Genomic DNA, 27,411 nt, shown 5'->3' with positions numbered 1-27,411 from the left:
TTCAACAGCTAAACACTAACAGATAATACAGCTGTGAAGAGAGGTCACAGTGTTGGGATCCTGGGACCTTAATGACCTAGCACAGTGAYGATGAAACTTTATTTCATTTACAATTTAGGTAAATTTGAGGAAATAAAAAATAGCCAGGGGAAAATATCTTAACCTCTGTAGAATCTTTCCCCCTCCCTCCCCACAGAATCAATTTGCCCAAACCCACACAACCCCCAGAAATGCTTTTGTTCACATGCCTTTTACTATAGAGGACAAGGACTGTCACAGTTTGCCTGCTCCTGGCCATATCAGAGATTAAAGATGCATTCGCATTGGCAACGGCACCGTAGACACTTGCAGTCCTTGGGATGACTTGTTTTTCAACATCAATATTGTCTTAAGGTAGACTGGAGAAGGAAAAAACGTCACGGCTTTTTCTCTGGTCAGTGCAGATGGTTTAGCCTGTGACAGCAACCAAATCAATTCAATTCAAAGGAGGTGTCTTCACAGAATTCACAGAATTCACAGAATTCACAGAATATTTAAGGTTGGAAGGGACCTCTAGAGATCATCTAGTCCAACCTTCCTGCTCAAGCAGGCACACCTASAGCATGTGGCACAGGGTGGCATCCAGGCGGGTTTTGAAGACCTCCAGAGTAGGAGACTCCACAACCTCCCTGGGCAGCCTGTTCCACTGCTCTGTYACCCTAACAGTAAAGAAGTTSCTCCTCACCTGGAGACGGAACTTCTTGTGTTTCAGCTTGTGGCCATTACCCCTCGTCCTATCGCTGGCCACCAGTGAGAACAGCYTGTCCCCTTCCTCCCTGCATTCTCCCTTCCTGAACTTATACATATTAATCATATCCCCTCTGAGCCGTCTCTTCTCCAGAGAAAACAGGCCCAGCTCRCTCAGCCTCTCTTCATACRAGAGATGYYCCATTCCCTTAATCATCCTGGTTGCCCTTCTCTGGACCCTCTCCAGAAGCTCCACGTCCYTCCTATACTGGGGWGCCCAGAACTGAACACAGTACTCCAGGTGCGGCCTCACCAGAGCTGAGTAGAGGGGCAGAATCACCTCCCTTGACCTGCTGGCAACACTCCTCCTGATGCAGGCCAGGATSCCATTGGCCTTCTTGGCCACGAGGGCACACTGCTCACTCATGGTTAACTTAGTGTCAACCAGGACTCCCAGGTCCCTCTCCGTGGAGGTGCTTTCCAGCAGGTCCACCCCTAATCTGTACTGATGCCTGGGGTTATTCCTCCCCAGGTGCAGGACCCTGCACTTGTCCTTATTTGGCAAACAAACATCTCCAGAGCCTCCTGTGACCCATCCTATGCGACAGGAAGCACAGCAAAGGGCATGCATAGTCAAAGAACATAAGACTGTTAATTCCAGCAAAAAAAGACACTGAAAACCTTATGATACTTAAACTTGATAAATTCTCCTTGGGTTCTGTACAGAAGCTTTAAAAATGTCAGCAATTTACAGTATTTGCCACAATAGTTTATGCTACATGGCCTCCTATTCTGCCATCTACGGTATCTACATCACCACCAACACAGAGAATCAACCTCGTCAGGGAACACAACCTATCACATTCACAACACCAAGCCCAAATCAACTATTTCACTGTTTCCCATACACYTAATCACTCATGGAACTATAGAAAAGTGTTTCTTCCACTAATCTTATTGGACTAGTCAATTACACAGTAAATTAAGTCCAATCTGCTGACTTATCTATCTCTAATTAAGCAACAGATTTTGATTCAGCCTCCACTGGGAACATCCCAAGGATCTGCAAAATCAAAATACGACGGAAAACACTGGATGACAGCACACTCCCTTAAAAGGCCATCTGATCCTGATTTACAGACTCTGAACAGCAGGGAATTTCCTACACAGAAAAATCTGCCAGAGAAACATCAGTCTAGGCTTTATTAGCCCTGTCACTTCATGGGCAAAGCACTTCAGTTTGTTCTTCAAAGGAAACAAGACCGGTGCAGCCCTAGTGCATGTGGGTGCATTTGTGACTACAGCTGCTGGTCTTCTCCAGCAAACTCTAGTAGGTCAAGGAAACTTKAGGGAGTAGCAAAGCTCTCAGACATGCAAGGTCCTGCAAGGGCTGGGGAAACAAAGTCAGAGAGCAAGGAAAATTTACAGGCACCCCCCAGYGCAAATCAGCAAGCTTAATTCATACAAGACATCTAAGAATCCCTAGGGGGATTTCTGCACATAACTGCTGGTGACATTGAAAGCTGAGCTCGGTTAGTGTTGCAGTTTATGGAAGTGCTGTGCATCCGTGCACTGCCAGCAGCACAAAAGAGGTGAAGTATTATCCAGAGCTCAGCTTTTTCAGGCATTGTGCAAATTGCCTCTTCCTAGGAGTTATTTCTGGAAATACAGCACAGTGTATTAATAATGACACGGAGCTGTGCTTGGCTCTGGACTGCTGGCTCTTCTCTTCCTGCACATGAGTCCATTTATTAATTATACATTGAAGAAAAAAAGTTAACTATCCCCTTCAAGCAACACTATTTCCCAGGAGACATCGATTCAACTCAAAAACATCCAGTGTGGATGCAGCAGAAGTAGGGCAGGAGATGCTGGCTCATAAAAACTTCACTTAGAAAAACAAAAATAAAATAGTAAGAAGGGTGGGGGGGGCAAGGCATGTAAAAAGGAGGAACCGGGGTGTAAGGAGAACATAAAAATAAATCAAGCATGGATACGAATAGCTCTATTTCCCCTCTGCCGGCTTCCCCTCCCCCAGCACGCCGCGAGCAGCGGAATGGCAAAACTTTCCATGGCCCAGGCCAAATATTTGTCTGCTCGTGCATCCTGATTAAATCTGTGATCCTGCTTACCATGGAGAGAAGAAAAAAAGGAGGAAAGGGGACACCAGGGAAGGGGGACACCAAGGAATGGCCATTTGGTCCACTGGCTCATAGCTGAGAAGCGCAAATCTCTCTTGCCCCTTTCTTGAGTTTTTGCCCATACATCTGGCACTCGACACTGGTGGAGACCAATTCAGCATCAGAAGGACCTTGGGCCCAACCATCCCACCTCCTCCTGCTTATGAGCTCCTGCTGCGGCACTTCCTCCAAGGCAGTGAGCCCGGTGTCTCAGGGCACACGGCTGTACCCTACCATGAATACAGATGGGGCTTCCCTAGGCAAGGTTCTACAAGCACCTGCTTGAGCCTTCCCTGGCTCCCCAGACTCTACGGCGAGACTCTTGAGAGAGGGCCACCAACTGCAACTTGATGGCAAATGCCATGGCTCTCAGCACCACACGCCAAGGAACCATGGCTCTGCTCCTCAGTTGGGTCCATTAATGATTAATTGCTGCTTGGTTTTCTAGGGGAATTTTATAGCAGCAATTATCCCCCTTTTAGCACAAACCAGTTATCACCTCCCCCTTTCCTCCTCTTCTCCAGCCAATTAAGAGATGAGAACAGGCTAATAGTGACCCCTCATTAGATGACACTGGTGTGACGGGTAATTACCAGGACGCTTRGGCAGGTAACGACATTCAGCCTGGCCACAGGCAGCCTGTCAAGCAGCAGGAGATTCACGGCGCCCCAGTGCTTCGGAAGTCCGACCATGATCGGCTGCCTCTCCAGGCCGGCTCCTCTCAGAGTCCCTTAATGAGTCTCAATTAGGAAGGGCCGCTCAGGCCATCTGCACCTGCCCATCCATCACCAGACCTGGGGCACTGTCTCCGGTTGCATCCGTGGTGGTTGTGACCGCTGACCTCTTCTTCTCCGGTACAGGAGAGCTGAGGAGCAACAGCAGGACTGACGAAACTGAGCACTGCTTTTCTAGCTAACCTAGGACACCCGTCTTTCAACATGCGTTACACTACTACCTTAAATGCCATCCCCTTAGACGGCAGCAAACGTACAGAAATTTCGTCTTCTTATGTGGTTTTACAGCAAGCACGTGGATGGCTGGGATCCTATGACGGCTGCAAAGCTTTTCTGAGAACCCCAAACCATKGGAAATCTTTTCCTTACCACCTGCTCCCTCACTGAGATTATTAGGCAGTGAGGGAGACATTCAGTCTTGTTGCTGAGCTGTTAAAGGGAGAGACAGAAAAGAAAAAATAATCATCTCTCCTTTTCTAACTGGGACAGCAAGGAAGTAACCAAGAGCTCTCACATATGGGTAACTAAGATCTAATCTGGAAAATCCCTTATGCGATACATGAAAAAAATCCATTTTAATTAAATAGTCTTATTTTACCCACTGCTGTGCACTAAACTCCTTTAACATTAATATAAAACCATTACTTCGTGCATGCATAAGTGAGTTTATGCATGCTTGTGTATAAAAACTGTACAATTAAGCACTGCTTAAAATGCAAATAACAGATGATAAAGCTTCCATCCTGGCTGTATTGAAACTATTAAATCTTGACTGTGGTGTTGCATTAGCTCCTCAGTTGTTTAAAACCAGTGTAAACTCAATGTGAAGTTGATGGAGCTAGKAACAATTTACATCAGTGGACAATCTGGATCTTTGATTTTTAAATACTTATCACTGGCAAGAATTAAAAAACAAGCAGCAAACATTTAGTTTGTGACAGACCACCAGATGTTATTTTTCTTCTATTACAGCAATATCTCAAAAAATAACAATTTTGAAACAGAAATTTTAATAAGATTTTTATTGGGACAGATCTTCCTGTTACATCATCTGTGTGAAGACAGTGAAATTTAGATTAAGGACTGAGACCTTCAAACAGGCACTCATGTCCAATCTTTAAAGCATCACGGACATACTGAAATTTAAAGCATCTGTTTATAACCATTTGCCCTCTCTCCACCATCCTGACAGGATAAAGAGTTTTCAAAAGAAGAGCAAATTACATTTATATTGTGGAAAGCTTCTCGACAGGCCCAAAGTTGCAGAAAGGGATCTTAACACAAAAACTCTTTTCACTGGAAAGTTAAGCACACATGTAACTATTTTGTTAGATAAAAACAACTTTAAGGAAATGCTTCAACAGTTTGTGTCTATAGAGTTCAAACCAGCTCGACTTCCAGGTCTGGCTTTCCCTTTTCTCTTCAGATGACACTGAAATATTAAGGGTAGAGAGATCTTATAACAAGGAAAGGAAGTATCTCGGCTGGTCACAGCGGTCAGTGGTGGCCCTTCTGCCAGAGGTTCCTGCTTCAGATCTTCYAGGAGAGCTACTATTGTGATTACACCCTCAACCAAATCGGTTAAAAGAGCAGTTCTCTGAAAAGGGACAGCTAGGATGGCCGTTGCTTCAGATGGTACYGAGGACAATGGTCCACAGGGAGAAGGACTGTATGCAAACCACATAACGCCCTGCTTCATCGGCTCACTGACAGTGAGAGAATAGACATTTAGGTGCTGCAAAGAGTGAGAGGGACTGAAATGACTTTCTAGCTTTGGAAAAGCAATTTAGGTTGTGGCTAAAAGGAACAAACTCATCTTTATTAAACGGAGATGAGATCAGCCTGGAGAATATCCACACAGAAGAGATTTGGATACCTGCTGAGTATACTCCTCCTGCGTGGGTCATGGTGTTGAACATGAAGGCCTCCTTACCTTCATGAACATGAGGGAGCTCCTAGCAAGCCATAGAGATGGACACCAATAAAGTCTGTTGAATGACAGGCAAAGCAGGGTGCTGGCAGTGCTCGACTTGGCCAGCTGGCACCTGAGCAGCTCACAGCTTGGGAACTCAGGAGTTCCAGTTGTGGGCATCTGGCCAGGTGGCCCTCTTGGCTGCAATCCCTTTGCCTAGACCAAGTCTAGCCCTCAGCTCAAGCCCAACTGTCTCATTTCTGAGGTACCTGCTTTTGAATTGCTCCTGATGTTTTGGAAACAACAACCCAACCAAGGGGACTTCCTACCTTCTGGCTGGAGTCACATTTTAAACAAAAGGCCACTTAGTACTGATGAGTCTTACCTGATGACGGTGAGGTTTTCTTAAAGCAGGATCTAGAAACTCCCCAGCAYAAAGACAGAAATTGTGCTGGATCCCAATGCTACCTCACATGCTTGTAAAACTTGATAGAAACATTCAGTCAGGCTTTGTTGAAACAACTCTACTGGCAAAGCTATTCCCCTCCTCTCCAGCGGGAGCTGCGGATACGTTTCCTTTGCCAAAGGAGCTGCACTTTTAGGAATACTTTGACCACACAATCCGTCGGTATTGCTACTGCAGCCAAATGGCAGGCCAGACATGGACATTCTCTTCTGGATCTAGTTTTCCAGACTGAAGGCACTATGCCCTGTTGTTCCCCATCACACATGCACCACAGCTATAAAAAGGAATCACCCAAACCATTCCCAAGCCCCTTGAAGACAAGCCAACCAGGGCAACGTTCAGCATCCATCCATGCAGCCTTCGCCTGAGCTGGATTGGAGAGTGTTTGCACAATGTTCCCAAGGAATGGTCGCAAGGAACCAAGGAACGCAAAGGGGTTTTACAATTTGGATCTCATTATTTGGGCAAAGTCCCTGGTCATCACTTGCAGAATGAAAACTGAGTTCTCCAAAGCATGCACCATATAAATACTGGGAATGTGCTCTCCTTGTGCATCTTGCAAGGATCTCATTAAGTTTAACGTGATGCAAATCCCATTTGCTTTAAAAGCCACGCTTGTGCGTGTGTCAGTCCCCTTCCCACACTCTGCTAGGAGATGCAAACTACCCAAACACCTGCATTTTGAACCAACAAACTCTTCAAGTTGTCATGGTAAATTCCAAGCAGCAGCCTTGCAACATTTATCAGGCTCCTCATAAAGACGTTGCCTCAGAAAAGACAGAAGCAGGTGTATGTCTGACCTTGCACTGGAGTGTTCCTGATTTTTCTCTATACAGAGTCTTGCACTAATTTAACGAAGTTCCTTCCAAATCCAGTCTCTATACCACTGACTGAGCTGATATCATGCAGAGACGCAACTGAGCCTTTAAAACTGTCCTGTCATTTGGGCTCCAGGTGCAACTAACTAAGCTTAAGTGAAATATGGGGCTGGTATTAGTCTAAGCAGATGGACTTAAAGGTGGAATTTGTTCAATGGGGACACATCTCGAGCACAGGGCCCAGGAGCCTGCATTCCCAAGGTGCACACTGGTGGTAATGAGTTCATTGCGTGCTCATGTGGGTCTCACCACTCTTTCCATAACTGTTCCACTGTAATTTACTGTAGGTTAAATATTAGCAAACACTTGAAGCTTGGACTGGCTCTGGACCATGTCAAAAAGCTTCAGATCTCAGATCCTGCTAACAGGTTGCTTCAAGTTAACATGCGACCTGGCCCCAAGAGATATGCAGAGCTATTGAAGAAAATTGGTAATGAGCTCGGTAAAAATGCAGGAGTGCTTCATGCAAAGCAAAGTGCCACCACAGATGTAAAGCCACAGCATTCAGCTGAGGTGACGGGAACTACACTGACAAAAACCCACAGAGAATCTGATGCAAAATTTCAGCCTGTCATCACAGGTAGAATATGAGTTTCTCTTAAAAAACAAACAAAAAAAYCTCTCAATCAAACAGCGTAACTGTCAGATCTATGCAAACCCTTTACTGGTGCACAAAAATGGAAAATCTTTCAAAACATTCTGCATTTCAGAGTATGSCCTCTAAAGTTACCCTTTAAAACAGCCCCCATGCACAGACTCGCACAAAATCACCTGAGCTACCAAGCACATTACAGCTGAGACTGAATTTTAGTTGCCATTCCAGGCATCCCTTTTCAGTTACTTAAACCCACCAAACCCATGAGGTCCTCATAACCTGCATTAGCCCCAATGCACTTCACCTCCGCTCAAGTTAAATCCTCTCCTTCTTCAAAGTCTGAGCAAAACAGAGCTACTCATTCTTTGTGTTAGAACAGATCCTTTTCTCCGCGGGCCTCCATCGGAAACTTTCCATCTGAACAAAAACAAGTCATCAAAATGGGAAACTTTAAGCCAAGCTCTTTTGTAGTTTGTGCTGAAGCTGGGGCACATTGTCCRATGTAGAGAGATCTGAGCCTTTGACATACCAACCTCCAGGTGGCAAAGAAAGGTAACCTTTTAAGACTGCAAATTAAGATATACAAAACGAGCATATTTTTTATTTAGAAGAGCAAATACACAGCCTGACTCAGAAGACTGTTGGTTTTCCAGGCTCAAGTTCAACAGATGTCAGGATAGACAATTTCAGATTCACATTCCATGGTACCTAGATGCCAAAGTTTACATGTTTTTTAAACCATCACTTACTGGGCTCAGTAAGGGCAATACCAATATAAGTCTCTTTGAAACTAACTGTATATTAGAAAGGGCAATCGCACTGTTCTGGTTTGAAATCTCAAACCAGCCATGGTAAGGCTGAGCTTGTACACCAGCCCCGCTCAACAGACCATCCTGGATTTGCACCACCAGAGGATCTGCCCAACCAGGTTTGGACAAGGACAATTTGGTCTCTCTGTTGTCAGAAGAGATGAAATGGAATTTAAATGATGCAGAGATCCTCCCCAAATCGCTCTGTTTGTGCTACAGCACAGATGTGGCTTGCAGACTTCGGCAGCACAGTAAGAAGATGCATCTGTTAGAGCTCCAAAACAGCTAAAGGAGCCAACTGTTGTTCTTTCTGGGAGAGCCCAGCAGCACAGTGAGATGCTGCAAGAAATGTGCTCAGAAAATGGGAGTTTGGTGGGAAGAACATGCTGGGGAAGATTATGGCATTTTACAAAAATGCAACAGCATATTTTTAAATGCTTAAGTGAACAAATTGCATTCACCATGTCAGAAGAACAATGAAGGTATGTAAAAAAATAAGTTACTCTGGTATCTGACGAATCAAGAAAATCTACATCTGGCACACATTTACTTTTATAACTGCTCTGAGCAGTTATTTGTACTTCAGCAAGGCCTTGAGGCCACAATAYGCTGAGCAGCTTGCATTTCCTCCAGAAGTATCATGAGTATCATCATAAAGGCATGAGCGCAATCACTTGCAATTTACACTTTCTGGAGCAGCAATAAATCCTCACAGGGTGCTTATCATCAGTCCAACTGAGGTGTGCTCTATGCACCACTTCCATCTTGCAACTGAGATGACCAAGGCATAGACAAGTCCTGACCAAGACCTTTCACCAGATCCATGCCAGAGTCAGGAAGGGGACATATTTCTTCAACCTCAATCTATTGCTAAATTCAACCACAGGGTGTCCAGCAAGGGTGCTTTGAGTGAGAAGGCTGCGTGCTGTCCCACAGAAAGCCTCTGGTGGGCACAGGAGGTGGACCCAACTCAACACTTCACCCACAAGACTCTCCTTACATCAACATTTATTTCAGATAACATTGCTTCTGTTACGCCTTTACTTTCCTCAAGATGCAAGGAACATATGCAAGGTCTAAGGACATTAGATTGTCATAGCTCTGCCTTGCTTTACAATCCTATTGTGACACACATCTTTGAAATTATTTAGTTTTATTTTAAGTGAGGGGATCAGACATCTGCCCCCAAATGCCTGTGGATGGCAGGGCACAGGAGTATATCACARTGTTATGAAGCTGATGCTTTTGAAGACCATTAAGCTCAAAAACRCTGGTTACACATTGTACTCAGGATGGCTAACGCTCTTGCCATGTGTCCAAATACAACTGGAGCTGTGCAGCCACAGACAGAGGTAGAGTCACCTCTGCTCCAAACCAGCGGCAGCTCTTAGCTTGGCAGTTATGGGGGTAAAACTAGAACTTCATAACTACTACCAAATTTTCTTTTGAGATCCCCAGCAACCAAAAAGCGTTAGAGGTGCCACTACTCCAAACCAAGGAACATTCAACATCCAGGCACTCAAGATTTGCAGGATCAAACCTCTATTTTTTTTTCTTTCCTACTCCCAGAGTATTTGGAGGTTCTCTTGTGTTATATCTAGGCTTTGGGAGGATTTCTTCATCCTGAGTTTGGTTCAGTGCACCTGCAAATCATGTTCTTCATGATGGAGACCCAAATACGGATAGCTATGAAGACCTTGTAAAAATAAATAAAAAATAATTAATTAATTGATAAGGCCAAGCCAATAATGGAAGAGCCCTGTGACCAGAAAAACTACTACTGGAGTAATTTCATTAGTTGGCCCATCATCCTGATGTAAGATGGTCCTACTAAATCTCCTGCAGCTTTTTACCTGCTGCAAAATAAATTTCACTCTGTTCAGTTCAAATCAGTTCAAAATAGCCATATCCAAAATGAAAAACAGCTAGGAAAGGTTCAAAGAGCTTAACAGAAGACAGCTTACCATTTAACCCAAGGTCACTGTGCCTCCAATCCTTTTTCTAGGTAGACATCTAGATCTGTAAGTTCCACCTCCCTTCTGAGATTCCACCTTCTTCTTACTAATTCAGGTCCCATGATTCACTAATAACTCCTTAGATGACTTCTACATAACAGCAAGATGGCAATATCAAGCATCACAGCAGTAAAACCCAGTTCAATAAGGTGTGATATTTATTCATCAGTTCCAAGTCCTACTTTGCTTCTCAATGCTTTTTGAATTCAGAGATTTGAAAGCAAATTGTTGTGTTGTGCATTTTAAACCTCTTTGCTGCCTTTTCCACCAAACACAGTCCCCGAAGGAGTAACTCAAATGTGCTAAAAGTTCAAGGAAGCAAGTCACATGCTTCTTAATTTCTAAGAATTAAAAGAAGAGAAAAACAAAACAAGCAAATACGAAACAGACAAACAAAAATGCACACCCACAAATTTCTGGACTTTCTCCTTCAGAGGGGAAATATAATAGAGAAAGGATTTTTTTCATTGCTGTCATTTGAAATGATGGTTTCTAGTTACCTAAGTGTACTAACTGCTTGAAAATTGATAAATATTTTTCTCTTTTTGGTGCTGAAGAATGCTGATATTTGCTACCTGCATTTTTTTTTCTGGAGATGAAGCAGGCAGCTCCTTTAGAGATGCTGTAACACACATAAAAAATATTTTTATCCCTCATGAAACTCCACATGCTAACACAACCCATCAGATCTTCCAAGGAACACTTGTTTTCCACTGCAAAACRGCTATGTTCCACCTCATTTTTCCTTTCTTTTTCAAAATTACTGTTGCCCTCTCCATCTAGTAAGGCTGTAATTGCCTAAGTTTCATAGCTGGTTTCATTTCAGATTAGATCAGAAAATAAAATAAGGAGTTACGATGGGGAAAAGTAACAGCTTTACACCAGACAAGAGCCCTGTCATGTCTATTTTCTATCTGCTTGGCAAGTCTATACACAAAGCAAAGCAGTAGAGCACTTGCACATATCTGGAGGGAGAAGGTCAAGAAGGAGGGACAAGGAGCAGAAGCAGTAAGGACTGACACATGGACCACAGAAATTGGCTTGATGGAACCCACTGGTCGCAGTTTTGGAGCACTAAATGGAGCACTAAACTTTGGAGCACAGTTTTGGGGCAGTTTTGGTCTGGTGCCCTAGCAGGCCATCAGAAGAGAGCTCTGCTTTTCCGGGCACATGTTGCAAGCTGTTAAAACACCAGTTTATTCTGGACATCCACAGGGGTTTACCACGCTAGTACCACACAGGTACATACCTAATCCAGCAGGAACGTTACCCAAAAATCTATTAACTCGCTTCACGGGTGGCAACAGTCAATTATCCTTTGGCATTCTTCCCTCTAACACCCAGCATGGCACTCAAATTCTCCATAAACACTCTGCAAGACCCTTGTTGCATAGCTAGCTATGACAAAGAAGTCATTCCCACTGGAAACAATAATTGCAATGGGAACGTGCTAATCACCAGTATCACTACTTAAGCAAATGAGTCCCCGTAGGTGGGCATTTGCAGATTATCAGGGCACATCTTGGCCATATTGCAATGCAGAAGGCTGAAGGCTGAGTACAAATTAAGCCAAGAGCCAGTGGCTCTAATGAGATGCATTTCTATTAGGATAAGTACTTGCTTCATTAGAACTGCTTGATACACATGCAGTGGTGCCTTCTGCAAAAATAAATAAACAGCACTTTTGTGCTGGGGGCACTACATGCTCAGAGGAGTTTCTCACCTAAAAATTTTGRATATGATGCTGGTTTCTTTTGTTTTGATTTTTGCTTTGATTTTTGGGGGGTATGTGTGTCATTAAATGCTCCTCTGCTTTCTCACTCACTCACTTTCATTAATGCAAGAGAGCACCCTGAAGTCAAACAGGCATCGGCAGTGCCACTTCTTGCTTTTAATCACAGAACTCATATTATTTTTCTTCAGCTCTTGGAGGAGTTGCACATGTTATCACATGAGAATCTCAGCAAAAATTCCGCAAATAGGAAGTTACTGGCTTACTGGGGGCTCAGAGAGCCTTATTTTTAAAACAACTGTCTGATTTTGGAGACCAGCACAGTATTTTAACTGTTCTTAAAAAAAAAAAAAAAAAATCACCCACCCACAGTTCTTCAGAACTTCCCCTTTGATGTCTCTTCCACGTGCAACTGGTCCTGCCTGTTAGCAGGTGACACACAGACACTACAGAAAGTTTAATTTATTTCCATTAATGGGAATGGAGTTGGGAACAATCATAGATAAACCACAGCCAAAATATTTCTCTCCAAGCTTATCTAATGCCAAAGGTTTTCCTTGAAAAGACTTCTTGCTCAGATTATTTTTATGTTTCTTTATTTGGCTCTGAAGTACTGGCAGCCTCCTGGTACTCTGTCAGCTGCTTGTGCCTTGGTCTTCTGGGGATTTCTACAGGCAAACACATCAAGGAAGATGATTGTTGCATCGTCCTCTGCTATTCAGCAGCTTGACCAGTCAGTGAGGGTTTTCTGAGGAACTCACCTACATGCCAATGCAACCCAGTGACACTTGGGCTTGTTGTCCCCTTAGAGACCTGAAGAAGCAGCAAAGGAAAGAGTTGCAACCATCTCTCTTTTCAAAACACCTCGCAACACCTCAGATCACAGCCCTGCCCAGCTCAGCCCACAAAACAAACCCCACAGTGAGCGCAAAGCAGMGAGACCAAGTCACAGAGCAAGCCCAGGGCCTTGCGAAGCCAGCTCCAGTGTGCAGATCACTGCTTGGGCCCTGCAGCGAGCAAGGCTACCCAGAGAGGTGGTGGAGTCTCCTTCTCTGGACACATTCAAAGCCCAGCTGGGCATGATCCTGTGCTAGCTGCTGTAGGCAGTTGGACTAGATGATCTCCAAAGGTCCCTTGGTTGTGTGGTCCTGTAACCTTGCCTGCAATGGATGTGGAGCGAAAAAACAAACCAAACCACAGGACTCTTGTATCACAGCAAGGTAGCTAATGATCATGACAATGTTCTCTTGGGTTGAATGAACCAACCAAAAGCAAACAGCTCTATTACTTTTGCTTGTGAAGACAGTGTGGCTGAGCTCAGCAACCTGCTGAGCTAAAGATGTCTTCTCCAGTCTGCCAGTGGGCATCTCCAGAACCTCCACTACTGCTCAGAGCATCCCACCGCTCTGTGGGACCCTCAACACATATGAGACAAAATGGGGCAAAAGTGGCCATCTTCACTTTGAATTATAAGCATGTAGTAACAAGAGTGTCTTAAGGGAATCATCCATGGAAGGTAACAAGGATTCTCTAAACAGAAGGATTTAAATAAAAAGTGAAGGCATTAAGGGAGGGCTTTCTTGAAAACACACAATTATAAACTCCAATAGCCAAAGATTTGAAAAGAAAATCAACAAACAAACAACGCAGCACTGATGTCAGTGGAAAATGGGGCTACTTCCATTTTCCATTTTTTCCTAGTCAGCTATGTTTTCCTAGCTTTTCTAGGGGGTTGGGGATTTTTGTTTATTTGTTTTAAACTTTTAAAACCCAAAATCACTTTTATTGGCTTGAGTCTTCTGGAAGAGTAACAAAATTGTCTTACAGTGGACCAAAAACAGCAAAGGAAAGAAAAGACTTTCATAGATGTTGTGAGGAAAATGAAGCCTGGCTTTTATTAGAAAGCTGTGATGGAAGGAAGTTGCTGTTTCTTTCTGGAAATCATTTTGTAGAGAGAAATTCCTTTTGAGGAAGTTCAAAAGGAGAATTTGAATCTGAAATGAGGAATTTTGAAGAATTGAGCCACTTCCTTTTGGCTCAACAGTTCACAGAAAGGTGGCCACAGCTCCAGCTTTCTAGCTGGTCTTCCTCACTCTCTCTGGCTTTGTCCTAGCATTTCCCACAGGACCTGGAAGGATTCCTTCCCCTGGATGACCTTCATCCTCTTCATCCCGAAGGCTGACCTTTCCAAGTCAAAGCTAAGGCAGTGCCACCACCTGAACTGACCTGCAGGGATTGTCCTCAGGCCATTACAGGTCTGAGCTCTGGCAGAGAAATGAATGAAGTAAAAAAAGAGTATGGGTTTCCATACAAGTAAGGCACAGCTGCTTGTGGGGGCTAACGAGTAACATGGCAGGATTCCAAGGAAACAACCCCACAAGTGACTGGCTTTCTGTTGTTCAAATTCTCCACAATGACTCCCTGCTTCTGTAGGGATACTGCTCTGTTTTGAAGGACTGCAATGTAATTGCACTACAGGGCAGTGCATTAAAAATGATTTGGGCCACTGGGGAGCTTTTGTTCAGCCCCATAGGAACAAGTATTGTCAGTGTGCTGTTTCAAAAATGTTCAAGTTTAGTCATCAAGGACCTGAGGTTCAGAGAATGGCAACTTAACATGCCCACCTCCATAAACACACATGCTTGAAGGATGTCTGTCCCCTAATGATGGAAAGGAGGACTGTATGGGAGGAATTGGAGAGCACAAATAGGACACATTTACCCATCAAAATAAAGCTTTCTACAGTGAACTGTTCCTCCCCAAGAGCTCTCAGGCTTTCTGTCCATTGTGCAAGGAGAGACAAGCCATGGACTCAAGCTTGATGCCATGAAAGACCGCAAACCCTCATGGGTGTTAGAACACATCTCCATAATGTAACCCGCCCACCCTGCCCACCCGTTGTGCACCCACCAGGCAGGCAGAAGAGCTGGGAAGGCACAAATCCAAGGGGAGATGAGACACAGGCAGATTACTGACTGCCAAAGGGCTTCCTCCAGACTCTACCACAAGCTTGCTTGTCAACCTTGTTAGGTCCATAAAATCTATTCACAGCAACAGTAGAAGTTCCTATGAAAAAGGCTGAAGAAGATGGGAGAAGGGCAAGACCAGAAAGGAAATAGTTACCGACACTTACCAAACTGTGCTTCTTTTCTCTTTGGTAGGGATGGAGATCAGGTGGCTAGGAGGAATTTGTATTACCAGCAGAGATGCAGGAATTGCCATCACCCTTCACACCTGGCTACCACGACTTCACTGAAAGGTTCTGCTGAAAGCAGAGTACTCAGCATCTCTTTCCCATGTTCATTTTCTATTATTCCTCCAGGGTCTCTGCAAGAGTGTATGCAAAGAGACCTTTTCTATTTTGTCATGGACACAGCCTCTGTTTCAGCCTTCAGTGTAGCTAAAAACTACACTTAAGCCTATGCATCCATTCAAGTATATTAAAACAAAAAGAAGATGTGACTGCTCAGTTTTAACAAGCATGAAACAATATTTCCAAGATCATAAAGGAGCTAGGAAAGCACTTATTTCTAACAGCACAAGAATCAAAGTGCAAACGAGAAAGCAGCACAACAGCAGACCACGTTTCCTTCTCCTTCTGCTTTCAGGCCACTTACTGACCAAGGCAGAGCTTGCTCATCAAACTCAACAAAAACTTTTGATGCTCATCAACCATCAAAAAAGGTTGCAGCCACCTTGCTGCCTGGATATGGAAAATACAGAAGAGCAAGTRTCTAAAAGAGAGGTGTTCAAAGAGCACAGATGCCCAGAAGGTGATTTTTTTTTAAGAACCCCCTTATGGGTTAAGGTTTGCAGTTCAAACCAAAAAGGGCCTCCCAAAGCAACAGCAATAAGCATAAACAAGCATGCTCGAAGAGTTACCTACTTCATAGCCAAGCACTACAAATTACATTATCATAATCTATGACTCACTGGAGAAAAATGGATTATAAAAAAAAGAGTTGCTTTTGAAATATGGGGTGGAAACATACGAAATAAATGCCTAAAAACTTCTTGTCTCTTAAATAGAATGCTTCTCTGCCTGGAGTCTAAATGAATTTACCAAGTATTTTAGTTTCAGTAGTAATTGTGTGTTTCCTGCTATTACTAATAACTACTGGAAATTGCCACACTTGAGCAAGGCTGTTATTTCATCGGAAGCCTTTAAGGGGGGTGGCACCTGTGGAGCACGTGGGAAGTGCTAACGGTGGGGGAGAACCATGACAACAGCTTGTCAGGAGAAGCATATGTCAGTCTAGTGCAGGGTCACCTGTGGGGGGCACTGGGACCCCAACTTGCCACAACCAATTACTCCTTCACTGGCAGGCTCGAGGTGCTCAGCCCAGCCTCCTTCTGACAAGTGAGAAAAGGGATAAGTCGTCATCCCAGCTTTGCTTCCATCTGGGCTTCCAGGCACATTTTTTTTTAATGGGTAGTGCTTCTGTTATTTAAGGATGTCCTCTTTTGTCCGTTTGTTCATTTTCTCATCACTACACACATTCTGCAGTTCTACAAAAGTATTGCTGACTTCGGGTGGTATCCTTTGGACCTCCCCTCGAGTGTACCATCTTCAAGGGGGCTTCTCAACAGGCCAAATCCAAAAAGCAGCCAGTATCTCTCAAGGCCTAAAGGGCTCTAGTGGCCTTAATGACTCACCAGGAGCTCCATACCCTCTTTCCAGGAGCCTCAGCTAGGCGCAACCCTGGCCCTTTACACCTTGCTCAAGGCACGTGGTAGGAGTATCGGCCTTCTGACATGCTAGTGTCAGCTATGGACTCTGTTGCTCCTGACCCATTGACTGATCTCCTGGCTTGACCTTGAACTCGCCTCATCCCCACAAACTTGCCTGTTGAGCTGAACTCCTGATTGAATCCTACCACCACCTCAAGTCCTGGCTTGCAGGCTGAACTTGGATGGCACCTCTGCAATGAGGAAGCCATAGTATGGGCACGCAGAAGCCCCAGGTCTGTTGGGAGGGACAAAGCTCCAGCAGATGGGTTGAGGAGACAGCAAGGGCCAGTAGCTTTGTCAGCTTTTCCCACCCCTGCAGCTGTCAAGTGCACTCACCAGAGCCCTTCAAAAGTTCTACCAGAGGCCAGAAACTGGGACCCGAATGCCCGGCTAATGCAAAAGGCAGACATCTTCCAAACAACTGTCTTCTTCACTGCATTTCCTGGAAGGCATAGTCCACACAGCTTATCTGCTGACTCCTGCCTGGAAGTTCTGTCCAGTTTTTCTGGGACCTTTCCCAGCATGTCCCACAAAAACAATTCCACATAACTGGCCTCCCTGTTTCAGCGAGTGTGGGGCTCTCTGCCAGAAGTCTCTTCCTCAGGTGCTCCAGTCACATCTATGGGCCCCCATTTGAATTCCATTAGTGTGCAAAAAAAAAAAAAAAAAAGAAAAAAAAGTGCATTTTTCCTGCCCTTAAATTAGCATCGTATCTCTTCTTGAACCCCTTCCAATTTCTCAGCAAACTGCTAAGCCAAAATGCTGCAACAGGACCCAATAATCCGGGTGTAATGTGTAATTTTCACAGGCTCAGGACACAGAGGTAAAAGAGATATTTGCTCTCCAGCTACAGCTTAGAACTGCAGGTCCTTTCCAAATGTTTGACCTTGCAAAGCCACACAGACTCCAGGAGACCTCATGTCCAGGTGCCCGTCTGTATTTGTCCCTGTCCAGTGACCCGATATACGGGCCATATGACATATGAGAGACTACAGAGCTGCTTAACCCTTTCCCCCTTTCCACATCACAGTTGGACTTGAAACTCTGAGTAGAAGTTTCTACTTAATTTTAAAAAATAAAGCTCACTTTTCAAATTATTCATCAGTGCGAAGTACAAAATCTCTGCTTACATGCATCCTCCTGGTCCTCTGCTGTGGTCTCCTGTTAATTCCAAAGCTCCTTCCTAGCAGTTTTCCCGGGCTATCACCACTTATGCAAACACCAGATGCAGAAAAATCTCTTCTGCCATGTTGCAAGTGATCTTAAAAGCTGAAATTCTTGATACCAGTAATAAAACTAACCCACTTTTGCTCAGAGCATCAAATCCCTCCTTTTCATGGAGGATTAAGTCTGCAGGGATGTTCATGTTTTACACCTCAGCAAATGTAGGCCACGTTCAGTCCAGCTCCTGCTGGGATGGAGGTCTGGCTTCCGTTCATAACATAAATAAATTATGGGAAATTAACTGATAAATTAAGCTTGGATTAACAGTAAGCTCCTTAGAATTTGCCTAGTGCAAGTCTGGCCCAAAATATGGTAGCACACAGACCTGATCCAAAGCTAGAGACGAAATCAGCTGGAGCCTTTTCTCTGGCTTCCCAAAAGTGAGTCACATTACTGAACAGCACTGGGTGCTAAAGTGATACTTTGCCTCAAGCAACAAGAATATTTCTCCTTACACCCCATTTCTTTCTGACTAGCTAAAAAACTGTTTGTCAAACCCAACCCAAAATCACAACTGTTTTGCTTCAAACAATAGCGCTCTTTTGTTTTTTCCAGGATATATTTTGTCCAGTTTGGGGGCCCGATAGGAGGAGGACAGCAATAGAGACCAGAATAACAACTGCCTGAGGACAGCACAGTCAGATATCACCATGAAGAACCAGCCATAAACCAAGATGAAGGAGGTAGGTAGGTAGGTAAGACTGGGAAATTAACCAAAAACAAGACAAGGGATCAGAAGACTTTTAGAAAAGGAAGTAATTGTGTTTTTTTTTCTGTTATTGTTCTGTTTCTACAAGCATGTAAACAGTCAAATATTGCAAAAGCGATGGGGCTGCACAAACAATGAATATTACTCAACATCTTATTTCCGTCTAGCAGGACTCATAGCAGCAAAGCTTCAATTGCACTTCAAGCATTCTGGCATACTCCTAGGTCTTCCAGCAAAGTGTAACTAAAACAAACTAGGAGACACGCCAAAAAGTCGGGGGCTTTGAAGGCTACCATGTCACTGCATCTGTTCGCTTTGTCTTGCCATTTTTCCTCCTTTTCTGGGGGGCAGTGCACGTTTTTCTGCATTGTCTACAGTCCAGCACAGGCTTGCAGCAGCTCCGGGAGGCCACTCCAAGAGCTGGCCCTTGCCCAAGATGTGTGCACGACAGCTAACGGGCTCTGTACGTACTGACCAAGCAAGCACTGGGCTAGCAGGACATGCTGCCGTGTCAGCATTGCTGCCTTCAATGGGGGTTCAAAAGGAAACATTCCAGCCTATTTGCTCTCCCTGCTATGGAAAGAGTGGTCTCCCCAGAAGCAGCCATCCAAGATTCCCAACTGCCACCCGGCTGAGCTGAAAACATCTCTCAGGTCTTGTCAACCAGAGGTGTGTAACAGGGCACGAGTTACACATTCTGAAAGTCAAGGGTCAAAAAGCCCCTTCACAGCATTCCAATTGCTGCAGTTTCATGGGTGAAAGAGAAGTCAAAAAGCTGCAAAGAAAGAGGTCTTAAGGCTGACTTCTGCCCATTTCACCCCTTTAAAAATGCTAAAATTTATGTTTCAAATGAAAAATGAGCAAAAAAGCTATTTGGAGCAGTTCTGACAACAGAGAGCTATTAGATATCCAACTGTATAAATCACTGGAAAATTAAAAACAGCAGTTGGAAAATGCCTTTTTTTTCAGAGGAGCCTGAATACACCTGCAGATAAAGAAAAGATCCTTCATTTAGCTCATAAGGATGTGTTTACTGCCAACAAACTACAAAAGCCAAGCACTGGCATTTTTTTTTTCTCCAAATAACATTTCAACAGACAAGGTGAAACTGCCACTCTAAACTTTCTCACTTTTGCCTAGCTCATTAGTACAGCTTAATTTTGGAAATATGTAGGAAAAAATTTTTTTTAAAAAAGAGTARTCTTTTTAAAAGCGATGCCCTTCCCACCTTCCCGTGCTCCAGACAGCCACCAAAGGGAAGGAGAAGCACCTGAAGGCTAAATGCTCCTAAGTGAAAATCCCATGTGGAGGCTCAGGATGACTCAGAGCTGATTCCCCCAAAACAGCAGGTACTCAAGGTTGAATTATACTCTGCAACCTCACAGACTTCAGCCAAATAGCCCCAGTTTCATCACGCAGCTCAGCACGCACAAGGCCTTAGAGAAGACAAGGACACACAAGCTGCAAGTTTTTGTGCTTCTTGGCTATTAAATTAACTTGGGTCTAAGAAGGACCTTGCGGCCTTCAAAGGGTGTTGAATAATCCAGCTTTTAAGCAGTGTTGTTTAAAAGGAACAGAATTATTGTGTCAAAGTTATAGGCTGATTTAAATCACCCTATTCCTCTCTATACTTTTAAAAATCAAAGTTGCTGTTCAAAAGTGTGCTGAGGAAGACAAATTACTGTGTCCAGTTCTGGGCTCCCCAGTACAAGAGGGATATGGAGCTGCTGGAGAGAGTCCAGCGCAGGGCTACGAGGATGATCAGAGGCCTGGAACATCTGTCTATGAGGAAAGGCTGAGAGAGCTGGGCCTGTTCAGCCTGGAGAAGAGAAGGCTGAGGGGGCACCTGTTCAGCATCTATAAACGCCTCAAGGGAGGGAGTGAGGAGGATGGAGTGGCCTCTTTACAGTGGTGGACAGCGATAGAACAAAAACTGAAGCACCAGGAAACAGCCAAAAACTGAAGCACCAGAAGTTCTGCCGGAACTTAGAAATTTCTTAACAGTGAGGGTGACAGAGCCCTGGAACAGGCTGCCTGGAGAGGTTGTGGAGTCTCCTTCTCTGGAGATCTTCAAACCTGCTTGGATGCAGCACTGTGCCACATGCACTAGGTGACCTTGCGTGTGCAGCAGGGGGTTGGACTATATGATCTCTAGAGGTCCCTTCCAACCATAAGGATTATGATTCTATGATTCTAACTAATCAAAGATTTCTGTCAATGTGGAAACGATTTTGGAGGAGTGAGGCTGTGGAGGGAAGGGAGAGCAGAGATTTGGGAGTCCCACACCCAAAACACAGCAGGGGCTGGCAGCTCTGGCTCTCCCAACAGCCATCCGTTTGCAGGGGCCCAGGAACACAAGACACCAAGTCAACCAATTTTAAAGAGAAGCTTTAGATTCCATTGCAGCAGCAACTTTCTAATTAATTCTAATTAATTTCTAGTTTTATTTTATTTTTCTTGAAAGTAGCACCAAAAGAGCTTGAGCACTAATAAATACGCATTTAGAAAAATAACAGCCCTAAATTCACTTCCTCCTCCCCGCTCCTTCCCTTCAACTGAGTTTATATCAATTAATCAGTAAAACAAATCAATAAAAATATGCCTTTAGCTAGAAGCACGTTTAGTCCATAAATAGGATTTTTGTCAGAGTTGTTTCACCTTGCTTTATTACAAGTAATGATCCAAAATGTGCAGCACGGCACCTGAATGGGAGTTCCGCTCCAGAGCATCAGAAGCAAGGACGTGATGAAGCTGTAAAGGCTCACGATAAGTTTTCCATTTTGTGCAAGATTTAGAAACTTGGCATCATTCTGAATCAGAAGGAAAAATGGAAAAACTTTGCAACTCTCCTCAAAGCACGCTTTGCTATATTTTTCTATGCCACCTACRGCAAAACAAATACTTGCAGAACAAAAACACATTTCAGCGCTATTTACCCCGCTGTTTCCACCAGTTCTCCTTTTTCCAATTTTATTTGTTGAAAAAGTAGATCTCGAAATATTCTGTGCCCAGCCTACAGTTTATGGAAGCCAAAAGATAAGTAGATGTTTCAATAAGGTCCTGCTCCCTTTCAAAGCGATAAAATTCAAACGTTTCTGACCACCATCCAGGAAAGCTTTAATGACTTACATTTGTATTCTGCCAATGTTCCCAGGGAAATCRGGGAAACAACACATTTGGCCTCAAGTCTGTTACTTTTATTTTCTTTTCTACAACACCTCTAACACCAGAGGTATTACCAGAATGCGTCTCTGGGAATTTCTTGACTATTCATAGAAATAACAATAATTCGCCAAGGTATTTCTACTTTCTCCTGGACATTATCCCATACACTCTATTCTTGTTTAATCTTTTGGAAAAGGGTGAAGAAAGCACCAGGAATAATGCCCCTAACATTTCATATAGGCAAGTTTATTTGGCGATGGCAGGAGAAATTGCTGAGGATGGTGAGACAGCAGATACTGATTCAGTGAGACAAGTGGGGGAAAGGATTATTATAGCTCCTGATACGAGGCTATAAGACTGCATCTGTATGGGAGAAATGCAAGCAAGCTGAGCAAGAAGAATTTTTATACTAATTTCTGCTGTTGAAAAGAGAACATATCATCCATTTATCCAAGAGCATTATTAAGGATTACAACAGAGGAAAAATAGAAGGCAGGGAAATGCAGCAAGAACTGTATTTGTTAGAATTTCTCTTGGGGCACATAACCTATATAATATTTCTTATGAAGAAATAATAAACAGCTTTCTCCTCCTCTCCGTGACTTTTGACAAAGTCACATCCAAGCTCTTCTCTGAAAATCAAGAATCAAATCAAACTACCCCAGGAACTTGGCTGTGGAAAGTCAAACTATACAAAAATCAGCTTCTTTGGGTTCACTGCTGGTTGAATTATTTGTATTAAATTGTGATTACCTACTGCCACAGAAAATTAATACTGTTAACAAATCTCTGCATTATATATGTTCACACACAGTATTTATGCAATAAACATGGAAGGTGCTCCACTTAGGGTCTCTGAACTGAACTTTATAAAGCAGTCTTAAAATTTAGCTACTGGTATATATTAAACATTGCCTTGTGCTCTATTTGACAGCCAGCCCTCTTCTTCACTCAAGCCAGATACCATGCACACGTATAAGGAGAACCCAATAAGCATGTTTATGCATGTAAAAGTATGTAAGTCAAGTGGTTTGGGCAGTACAGATATTTGGAGGTAAGAAAGCCAACCACAAGGTTAAGAAGCAGGAGGTGACTTTTATTCCTACCTGGTTCAGTGCAATTTCTGAAGTATGGTGGCCGTCCATGCTCTGGGACTTCGGTAGCATTCTCCTCATTCACTTGCAGTAGCCCTCTCCCATTCCACTTGCCATTAGTTTCCACAGAATAGCTCAGGGCATCATAACCTAGAGGAAAAGAGCAGTAGATAAGCAGATACGTGAGACCAGTGAGACCACCCCGGCAAGACAGCTTGTGATTCTCTTGCTGAATGCCTGAAGCAGCTAAAGCAGCTACCTTTCAAACCAATGGAAAAACAAGAGCCCCTTCATTTTAGCAATGGGAAGTAGGGACAGTGTACTAGACAGAGGACTTAGACGTAGGAGCAATCATTTTCAAACTAAGCTTTCAAAATTTTTAAGTTATTTTCACCCAATTGCTTCATAGGGATCTACTCCGATATCTCGTACCCACGGTATTGCCTATTGACATTGGCAGGAAGGCTCTTGAAGCTACTCCCTGCTGGGCTGAGATGGCGTTTTTGATGTATTATGAAGGAGTCGCTTACTAACATGTGCTGCCTGTGTCCCTTCAGGTTCTGCTCAAAGTCTGCTCACAGAGCATCAAGATGGTTCATTCTCAAAATGGTACTTAAACCTTACCGGTCATTACTCCCACTCAACACAACCACTCTGAAGCCACAGAGATCACAGGCTATTGACTGGACCATGACTCCGAATCGGCTCAGTAGCTTTCTCCCTACTGCTACAAGAGATATTCTTCATATAAAACCTCCAAAAGGATCAAACTCACCGCAGTCGGTGTTAGTCTTTTTAAACCATGAGGGCTTGAGCTTACTCTTTATCATGCCCTGGCATGTAAAACCCTTCTTTAAACCCCTTTAAAAACATTAAATGCATGTGCCTGTATAGATTTCTTACTTTTCAGGTATCATCTGTTTTGCTTTCATTTGCCAGTTCTGCTGCTAGGAAGACCCAGAGCCAGTTGCAAAATGACTGCACAACTCTATCAAACAAATCTCAGTGCCATGCACAAGTGGCCGTAGAAGACCAAAGAAAAACCCTACTCCTAAGCCATTAACCCAGTGGAACAARACTTAGCACCTGGAAAGCAAAGAAGGAGTAAAGAGTAGAAAAAAAGGCAACTGCAGAGGCACCTGCAATGCTAGCACCAGAATTTTGCTACAGAGGAAGAAGCTGCAAAGAATTGAAGCACTATGTTGAGAAGTGAACCCAGGTGTTGATTGCTGGGCAAGAAACATCTCAACAAGATTTTGGCTGGATATCAAAACTGGTTTTATGCAATAAACTCACAGAAATGTTAAACCCAAGCATAGCACATCAACCCCCAAATCATTCCAAAATGACTTCAAGAATCAAACTCACTGCTTGCCTGCAGCTCAACATCCCCTCTCGTTTGCTGCCCCACTTGCAAGGCTTACGYATGGTGTTAGATATGAGCACACAGCAAGTAACTCCAGAAAACATTGTGATTTCCTTTGCCTCTTCTTACTCCACAGTGACTCTTTCCTCACTTCATTCTTAGCTTTCAATTGGTGCTGCTAAGTGAAATTCTGTTTTAGCACTGTCAACAAAAACAGCTGGCCATTTTCCAGGACATTCTTGGCACCGTGCGGGTCAACCTTGGCCATGTCTGTCTGTCTAATGAGCTGAATGCACGTGTTCGTTTGTCAGCTCCAGGTATCCAATGGAGCTCTAAGATTTCAAGGGAGGAAAAAAGAAAACTTTTTTTTTTCCTTTTTAAAGGAGACTGAAGCATCCATACAAAACTCCACTCTCCTTGCAACAGAGACCTTGAGCCTATCTGATAATAAATGTTTGTGTGAGGTTCCCACTCACCCATTCATCTTACTTCTGCCAAGCAAAACACGGCCTCTCTCACAAGGACTTTGCTACTCAAGTTATTGCTTCGGCACATGTCCCTGAGAAGRCCCATGGCCTTTCCTCCTATCCCTTCAGGTTGCTGCAGAGCCTGGCTGGCCTGCCCCACAGGGAGAATATGCCATTTTTGCCTGCCAAAAAGCTACTACGGACCCTGATGGTACTGGTAGACTTTCCAGTGCTGAGGGTCATTGCCACAGCAAAAGCCTGAACACATTTACGGGAAGCAATAACTAGCTCTCAAGCTGAAATACTCCAGGTTTGCTCAGTATGAAAGACACAACTCAGGTGAAGTGCAAGCAGAGAGCAGCAGAAGAGAGCAGACAATTTTGAGATGGTGACTCAGGAGGTCTAGAACARGACTGACAGCAGGTCCTACCATTCTGTTTTGCTAGCTCCTGCCCTTGCAGGATTTTGGCTGAGGTGACCAGTCTGAGCCTTCGGCCTAGCACAACTTTTACATCCTGCACAGCCCAAGGCAGCTCCCAGGTCATGCTACCATTTGCCAGGGATGAAGCTCACCAGGGCAGGCAGGAGGGGCACACATGCATCTTTGAGGAGGAATCACAACCATACGCAGCGTTAAGCTTCTGCTTTCTAAGCAAAAGGAGTGTTTAACTTGCTAAATTAAATATCATCGTTTTAAGCTGCAGGCACTTTGCACTATTCCCCACTTTCCAGAGTGCTTATTTGTTATTTGTTTCGTCTGCAGCAAAGGTAAGAGCTTAAGTCTCGAGTCACACACATACAAACACCAGCTACGGAGGTGGACTGCACTTCTCCAGAAGAGCCTGGGCAAAAGAGCAGCATCCAACATTCCACTTAATAATAAACATGCTTTGGTAATCCGAGCTCTGCAGTTTCAGTTCCATCCACAAGCTTGTTTCCAAAGCGGAGAGGCTTTCCTGCAAGCAGTGGATGCTTGGTTGGGCTCAGCTAGGTGGAGGCAGGGACGCAGCCCGAACTCCATCGTGGCTTCTGCTTCCCCACCATGTTCCTTCAGGAAGGCTCTCCTGCTTCCTTCCAGCACCTCAGATGGCAAACATTTCCAAAGGAGGAATGACAAAAGCAAACTAAAGCCAAACCAACAGACATTCAAGATGCTTTGGTAAGGAAAGAAAGCTTAATTTGGCAATAAAAGTCTCTGCAATGGAGTCACGTTTAGCATTCGCACAAATAAGCCTCAGTAGCAGAATCTGTCTGCAGTTGAAGTTGATGGGATGGCTTTGATTTATAGCCTTCAAGCTCTTCTCCAGCTCCAGTTTTAGGCAAGTGAGGCCACTCCACCTCCCTTGGGCAGAGTGGAGTGGGCAGAGCTCAACCCACTGGCCAAATCCTGCTTTAGATACCTCCATTCCAAACCATGTCCATGAAGCAATAGGAAATTAGAGCTCAAGATTAACCAAAATCCTTCCTTCAAAGGTCAGACCTTCTAAGGATTTCCCTGTTGGGAAACCAGGGACATGTCATGATTTTAACTGTGCAAAAACAGACACTTTACAGTAATTAAAACAGCAGCTCTTGCCGTAAAGGTCCCAACACAGAGGCCTGTAGGGCGCCTCTTCCTGCCACAGGCCTCCCTGAAGCCCAGCGGGAAGCAGCCCGGAGGCTACCCGATGGGCACCGACTGCTTCATATCGGCCTTTGCAGAAAAAAAAGCTCAGAAACATGCATTTTGCTTCTGGCAGGTTCAGTTAAGGAGCAAGTGTCAGCTGTGGTTTAACCCTTCATGCACAGGTGCCTGTACAACAGCCACCCCCTTGAATATGGGGCATGAGGCACGATCGCTGTCAACCTAGCAGCACCTCACCACACRTTAGGTGTTGGCATGAAGCAACCAACCCCTCTCCCCTACAAAAAACAAACCAAAACAACCAAAAAACCCACCACCAGCAGCAACAACACAGCAGGGTGCTGAGGCAGTCGGCATTGAGGAGAGCATCCCACCAAGGTGAAGGCCACATGAACAGCGAGCCACCAATGCCAAAGCCAGGGCACTGGGGCCATCAGCCTGGGCAAGGAGGTGTGCCAACATCTGCAGCTGCTGCCAAAGGGCTCAGCCACCTTGGAGGGAAAAAATACATACCTGCATTCAGATTTATAGCGTATCAGAAAATATTATATAATCTCATGCATTGCATGAAGGTAGATGCAATGATGTTCTCTGAGAGCAAATCTTTCCTTACTGTCATTTTGTCACATGCCAATATAGATTTTCAAGGTAGCATTTTTCTTATTCATGCTGCTGGCTTTATGTTAGAATAATACCTTAAAAACTTTGCTACGATGAAGATTTTTCCCCAAAGTTCTGCCATGTAGCATATTCTATATGGGAGTATTTTTTTTAAAGAAAAATGAATGTTGCCACAAGGTATTTTCCACAATGCCCATTACACAGCACCAGTTTTAAATTACAGGCTCAGAATCCAGGTTCTCAAGAGCTTTTCTGCTTGCTCCCATGGATATTTTGGTGGATAATAAGCATAACAGTAGTTTTTTGCCATCTTTGCGCCTGTGCTGTATTTCCTGACATACATAAGGCAATGTAGACAGTGCA

At 44.1% G+C, this 27,411-nt stretch overlaps 1 protein-coding gene across 2 annotated transcripts in view; it reads right to left on the bottom strand.

Moving 5' to 3' along the window:
* The window catches only part of SLC24A3 (solute carrier family 24 member 3), a 117,300-nt gene extending 94,193 nt beyond the window's left edge, over positions 1-23,107 (bottom strand). For both annotated transcript variants that reach the window (XM_026039236.1, XM_026039237.1), the window contains exon 1: positions 22,983-23,107. The gene's annotated coding sequence lies outside the window, so the exon portion shown is untranslated. The remainder of the gene's footprint in view (positions 1-22,982) is intronic.
* Positions 23,108-27,411: the final 4,304 nt, after the last annotated feature.

This window comes from Nothoprocta perdicaria, unplaced genomic scaffold (genome assembly GCF_003342845.1).
Source record: "Nothoprocta perdicaria isolate Ctin4 unplaced genomic scaffold, notPer1 scaffold_224, whole genome shotgun sequence".
Taxonomy (NCBI): Eukaryota; Metazoa; Chordata; class Aves; order Tinamiformes; family Tinamidae; genus Nothoprocta; species Nothoprocta perdicaria.
Note: the sequence above shows the minus strand (reverse complement) of the source record. Positions and strands in the feature narration are given on the sequence as shown.